General features: G+C 37.0%; 1 long non-coding RNA gene across 1 annotated transcript in view; it reads left to right on the top strand.

Moving 5' to 3' along the window:
* The window catches only part of LOC111551628, a 122,513-nt gene extending 115,550 nt beyond the window's left edge, over positions 1 to 6,963 (top strand). The window contains exon 5 of the long non-coding RNA XR_002734416.2: positions 6,517 to 6,963. This is a non-coding gene — a long non-coding RNA (uncharacterized LOC111551628). The remainder of the gene's footprint in view (positions 1 to 6,516) is intronic.
* Positions 6,964 to 7,418: the final 455 nt, after the last annotated feature.

The raw sequence follows: 7,418 nt of genomic DNA on the forward strand, positions 1-7,418 counted from the left end.
TAACAAACCTGCACATTGTGCACATGTACCCTAGAACTTAACGCATAATAATAAAAAAAAAGAAAATAATTTCATCTGCCACATGCTTTGCTTCATGAAACAGAGCAGCACGTTCTATCTGAAGAATGTTAAAACCTACTTGTTTTCCATTCTGAAATGTGCCCCTGGACAGAGAATCTGGACCAGTGACTACCAGAAAACTAAGCCCTGGCTCTTCCATTATAAGAATATTCTATTTGCGATTGTCATTTCTCTGATTCCCCCATAATTTTGTATTCCCATGCACCACTTTACTATATTTTTTAAAAAGACTGCAAAATCAAGCTACCAATGAGTTTCTTCACCGAATTGGAAAAAACTGCTTTAAAGTTCATATGGAACCAAAAAAGAGCCCGCATTGCCAAGATAATCCTAAGTCAAAAGGACAAAGCCGGAGGCGTCACGCTACCTGACTTCAAACTATACTACAAGGCTACAGTAACCAAAACAGCATGGTACTGGTACCAAAACAGAGATATAGACCAATGGAACAGAACGGAGTCCTCAGAAATAATGCCACACATCTACAACCATCTGATCTTTGACAAACCTGACAAAAACAAGAAATGGGGAAAGGATTCCCTATTTAATAAATGGTGCTGGGAAAATTGGCTAGCCATAAGTAGAAAGCTGAAACTGGATCCTTTCCTTACTCCTTATACGAAGATTAATTCAAGATGGATTAGAGACTTAAATGTTAGACCTAATACCATAAAAACCCTAGAAGAAAATCTAGGTAGTACCATTCAGGACATAGGCATGGGCAAGGACTTCATGTCTAAAACACCAAAAGCAACGGCAGCAAAAGCCAAAATTGACAAATGGGATCTAATTAAACTAAAGAGCTTCTGCACGGCAAAAGAAACTACCATCAGAGTGAACAGGCAACCTACAGAATGGGAGAAAAGTTTTGCAATCTACTCATCTGACAAAGGGCTAATTTCCAGAATCTACAAAGAACTCAAACAAATATACAAGAAAAAAACAAACAACCCCATCCAAAAGTGGGGAAAGGATATGAACAGACATTTCTCAAAAGAAGACATTCATACAGCCAACAGACACATGAAAAAATGCTCATCATCACTCGCCATCAGAGAAATGCAAATCAAAACCACAATGAGATACCATCTCACACCAGTTAGAATGGCAATCATTAAAAAATCAGGAAACAACAGGTGTTGGAGAGGATGTGGAGAAATAGGAACACTTTTACACTGTTGGTGGGATTGTAAACTAGTTCAACCATTATGGAAAACAGTATGGCGATTCCTCAAGGATCTAGAACTAGATGTACCATATGACCCAGCCATCCCACTACTGGGTATATACCCAAAGGATTATAAATTATGCTACTACAAAGACACATGCACACGTATGTTTATTGCGGCACTATTCACAATAGCAAAGACTTGGAATCAACCCAAATGTCCATCAGTGACAGACTGGATTAAGAAAATGTGGCACATATACACCATGGAATACTATGCAGCCATAAAAAAGGACGAGTTTGCGTCCTTTGTAGGGACATGGATGCAGCTGGAAACCATCATTCTTAGCAAACTGTCACAAGAAGAGAAAACCAAACACCGCATGTTCTCACTCATAGGTGGGAACTGAATAATGAGCTCACTTGGACTCGGGAAGGGGAACATCACACAATGGGGCCTGTCATGGGGAGGGGGGAGGGGGGAGGGATTGCATTGGGGAGTTATACCTGATATAAATGATGAATTGACCGGTGCTGACGAGTTGATGGGTGCAGCACACCAACATGGCACAGGTATACATATGTAACAAACCTGCACGTTATGCACATGTACCCTAGAACTTAAAGTATAATAAAAATAAATAAATAAATTAAAAAAAAAAGAAGATAACAAGGCAGACTATGGAAGAAACTAACAATGATCTCTTATATCCTAAGAAGTATAGTTTTCACAAATAATAGATTGCATTTAGGATAGGAATTGATTGAAAGCAGTGCCTTCTGAAGATTACAGGTTTTTTTTTTCATGAACTTCATAATTACAACATCTTACTGTGTTATAATTTGAAATTCCATCTTCTGTTCATTAAAACCAGTGGCAGTATGGATGAAAGCATGCTACATCCTGGGAATTGAATATATTTAGGAATATATTACGTTCAGTATTAATATTTAAGAAGACAGGCTGACCAAAGAATGCAAAAATTAACAGTGAACTAATCCAGTGACAACTGTACACCTTTTATATTATCAGTTCTTTCTTCTTACTTGAGTAAGACAAGAGAGAAAGAAATAATCCATATAGTTTATATGTAAATATTACAAAGCAAGGAAAAGGAAAGAAATACTTTTGAAAATGATAAGGTAACAAAATAATAACTTAAAAATTCTTGTTCTTTAATACATAGTTCTTAATATAGGAATAGTCATAAGAAGAGAACAGTTGAGACGGCTGATCTAAGGAAGGACTGTAAGGATACATCTTAATATCATGTTCATGGGCAAAACTTGGCCCTCCTGTGTTTCACTCAACTGATCCTCTTCTACCTCCTCATGTTTTATAACACTATATAAAGTGTATTTAGAAGTGTATTTTTTTTTCTAGCTGTATCTGTTGTAACACAATTTAGGTGAAATTTCTTCACTTTTTGCATGAAAATATAATACAACATTTGTTAAAATAGCCAGAGGTTTTACAAATTTGGGATACTATGGGAGGAGAATTTAATTCAAAATATATCAGTAACGACATGTTAATTAATGCTTGCAGTAAAAAATAATCCTTAATTTTCAGTAGGTTAAAATTATAGAGTTTTATTTCTTACTCATACCACATGTCCGTCTTGGGTGGGCAAGTGGGACTCTGTAAGAAAAGACCCTATTTCAGGATGTAGGCTGGCAAAACAGTCACTACTGGTACATTGCCAGTCATCCTGGAAGAGGGAAAAATGACCTTTGGATGGTCATGTCTAGGCACTTAAGTGTTCTGACCCAGAAGTGATTCGTGTTACTATTATTTACAACTTATTTGCCAGATCGAGTTTTATAGCCTAATCCAACCAGATGAAAGCCAGGAGTATAATTCTACTTGTGAGTGGACAGTGGGAAACTAGAAATCTACAGTGAACTTAATCAAGACAATCACAATCTACCTATTTGGTTCCAAATATTTGCTTTATTCTTTCTTGCAAGCAACATATTCACTCTGTTTTCCCATTGAAGAAAATACAAAAGTTTTATCCACTCATAACATCAAATCAAAGTCTAGGATCTTTGATTATTCGTGGTGGTTTCTATATTGCAGAGGTGAAAGCAGAGGCACAGTGACTTCTTTATTAGGTCCAGATGTGGCTCCTCCTATCCATAGATTTGTGAACTAAAAAGAATGATTAATCTGTTTCTCCCAACTTAATATACAATGATTGAGCAGGATAAATAATGTAAACATTCTTGTTTGGAAGTGGAAAGTAAGGAAGATTCACAGTAGTTATTGATTCATAGCAATTTGTAAATTCTACTAGGGATAATTTTCAAGGGCCTGCTATTCTGAGGATAACAAATATTCTTTTTCTCAGTTCTGATTCTGCTAGGAGAAGCTCCCCAGTCCATTGTTCTTTGTGGCTCTGAGTTCTACTGTCTTTGAGGTTCTTCCTTTCCAATTATTCTCTTTGACTATATCTAGAATAGGGATTAGAGAATATGCTTTCCCTTTGGTTAAGCTGCTTATCAATTGTTTTCTTTTGTATAGGAAGTTAGAAATGCAAAAGTCATTTTAAGTCTTGAAGATTCACTATTTTCTCCTCCCCCTCCTTCTCCTCCTCCTTTTCTTTCTTTGCCTCTTCCTCCACAGACCTCTAATTTATTTGGGATTACAAGTGTTTGAAAAACGTAGCAGGCTGCTTATTTATTTGATTCTAGTCAGTCTATTTGTCAGTAGAAATACTCACAGTATGTGAGTATATATATATGTACATATATATTTTGGACTTGGAGGGAGTGACAGACTTCAGGCTTTTCTCTTTCTTTTTTTCTTGAGTAATTTTGAACAATTGAAGGAATTTACTGGATTTCATCTTAATCTATCAGAGACTTTTAACAGTAAGTGTAAGGACACATCCTTGTTTTTGTAGTTTTAGACTGAGTTTTTATCTAAGCATTGTTTCTCAGAATATGTCTCAATTTTATTTTTTCCTCTTCAGGACTGAGAAACACTTGCCTCTTCCAACTCTATGGGTTCCTAAACTTGTGTTTTCTCTCTATGCTCTGTTATTCCTGCTCACAGCTGAACCAGTTCTATTCTAAGTCCGTCTTTTCCTTTTAATACTTTGCAAAGTGCAACAAACAGCAGCTGGGACACATTGCTGCTTGTATTTGGTCTGAGGGACCAATTTGTCCCTCAGAAATACAAGTTCGTCAGGTGCAGGATCAGCTTTATAAATTATTGCAGTCAATGTGTGGTGGTAAATGTTTAATAGCCAGCTCTCCAGGAAAATACAAAAGCAAAAACTCCATGATTTGTGGTGCTCCCAATTTCAGTGGTATAAATTCTTCCACTATGACAGATCCAAGTTACCAACATCACATCACAGAACTTGGAGTTGGGAAGAGATACTCACAATTAGCTGTCTTGGGCATAAATCAGCTCTAGCACACCACTGAATACAGGTGATTATTTTATCAAAAACATTGCCATTGTTTAATATGGAGCATCATCCTTCCAGTGTTTCTCACAACATGCTGTCTAACCCAAAGCCAAAGTCACGTATTTTGGATATTTTTAATGGCAACTCCCCACTTCTCAGTACCAATTTCTGTATTAGTTAGTATAGACTATGTTATGCCACAGTAGCAAACAAAGCCAAAATCTCAGTGCCTTAAAACAAGAAAGGTTTATTTCTCACACATACTACCATGCCCATCACAGGATGTCTAGGGCCTATGCTCCACGTGTCCATACCACAGGACCCAGGCTGTTATAGCAGCCATCACCTGGAAGATAGCAGATGTTCCAGCCTCATGGAGAGGGAAAGAGAACCCTGGAGGGTTTGGTACTGGCAACTAAATGAATTTTCCTCAGAAATAATGTGTACCACTTTTCTTCACAATTCATTGGCCAGAATTAGTGGCAAGACCAGAAAAAGAAAAGAAAAGGGGAAAGAAAGTGTGAACCTACCATGTACCCAAAAGACAAATAACAGAAAATATTTGGTGGTTAGCACTAATGGCTATCACAACTCTATAACAGTAGAGATGTCTACAGCCACACAATTTGTGCAACTTGCCAAGCAACTAGAGTAGTATTTTTCTTGTTTATTTTTTTTGTATCTTATATAGAAGATTTTAATCAGTAAAGACTAAGAAAATACACAATAACAGCAATTATTTTTATGTTTTTAATTTTTTTTGAGATGGAGTCTCAGTCTGTCAACCAGGCTGGAGTGCAGTGGCACAATCTCAGCTTACTGCAGCCTCCTCCTCCCAGGTTCAAGCTATTCTCCTGCCTCAGCCTCCCAAATAGCTAGGATTACAGGCACCCACCACCATGCCCAGCTAATTTTTTGTATTTTTAGTAGAAACAGGTTTCACCATGTTGGCCAGGCTGGTCTTGAACTCCTGACCTCAAGCGATCCACCTGATTTGGCCTCCCAAAGTACTGGGATTACAGGCGTGAGTCACTGTGCCCTGCCAAGCAATTATTTTTTTTTACTAAACTCTTTATATAATAATCCAATAAGGATTTTTGAATATTCCTACAGTAACTGCCTAAAATTAGGATATATGATATAATATCTCATAGATTAAACACAACAAACACAAACATCCACATCTACATAAAAACACACACATGCACATTCATGAAATATAAGGGAATAAGAAAATTGCTATCATAGAAATCTCTGATGCGTTCCTGAGTTTCTTTTATTTTACCTTTTATCCAATTTTATGTAAGCTTAGAATTTTGCAGCTACAAACATAATTTCCTTTATAATGAGAAAAAATCTGATATTAAAATTTATATAATTTTAAAATGATATATATTGATTCAACTATGTAAAAATATAATCAGAATTAAAAAACTTAGATGGAAGGGTGTCAAAATATTCTCAGTGGTTGTTCCTGAGTGGTGGGATTAGTTATGATTTTTAAAAATAAATATTTCTCTTTTCCTTTTTCAGATTTGCTACAATGATGAGATATTGTTTATATTGTTATTATAATTTAAAAATGACAAATGAGGCACCTTTTTCTTTATGTCTTCTTTTCATAGTAATTCATTGTAATATCATTTTTATGAAAAATTGTCTTTTTCACCAATGTTTCTATTATGTTTGTATGTATTATGTCTATTGTCATTTTCATTTTCGATGAAGATATATATATATATATATATCCCTCTGCATTAGTCCATTCTCACATTCCTATAAAGAAATACCTGAGACTGGGTAATTTATAAAGAAAAGATATTTAATTGGCTCATGGTTCTGCAGGCTGTGCAGGAAGCATGATACTGGCATCTGCTCAGCTTCTGGGGAGGCCTTAAGAAACTTACAATCATGGCAGAAGTTGAAGGGGGAGCTGGCAACTCACATGGCTGGAGCACGAAGAAGAGAGAGATGGGGAAGGTGCCACACACTTTAAAACAACCAGATGTCAGAAGAACTCCAACACCAAGGGAGGATAGTGTTAAACCATGAGAAACTGCCCCCCCATGATCCAATGACCTCCCACCAAGCCCCACCTCCAGCACTGGAGATGACATTTCAATGTGAAATTTGGGTGCATTTCTTTTGAGAAGCTATCCCAAGCCAGCAGGATGGGCTGGCTACTGAACAGCAAGACTCAGGTAAAATGTCCTCTATTCAGAGGATTTCCTCGACTACCCAATTAATCTAGAAAAATACTTGTCAGTCATTTCATGTTTGCTTTGATTTATAAAGGTTACCACTGTTTAAAATGATCTTATCTGCTTATGTTTGATTTGAATTTATCTCCCTCTTAGAGTGTCAGTTTCATGAGAGCAGGCTCCCTCTCTATCTTGTTCTCTACTGTATTCTTAACACTTAGATCAGTGCCAGGCACATAATAAGTGTTAGTCCAAACTGCACCATTCTGTAAACCACCCGCTATTTTGCAGACCTTGGTCAAAGTGAAACATTCATGTGGGTTACCGCTGTGAGAAACATCCTGCCTAACCACCTGACTACAAGTTGGACAAAGGCCCCACTAAAGAAACATCCCTATCATATTCTGTTGGGAGAAAGTGCAAAGAAACACCATGTTCCACCAGCAAAAGGGCCAGAACTGCCTCATCATGAGAACATCTTATCAATATCCTGTTGGGCAGCAAGCCATATGGCCCAGACCCCTCCCACTCAAACCTTTAAGTACC

Source organism: Piliocolobus tephrosceles, chromosome 13, assembly GCF_002776525.5.
Source record: "Piliocolobus tephrosceles isolate RC106 chromosome 13, ASM277652v3, whole genome shotgun sequence".
Lineage (NCBI taxonomy): Eukaryota > Metazoa > Chordata > Mammalia > Primates > Cercopithecidae > Piliocolobus > Piliocolobus tephrosceles.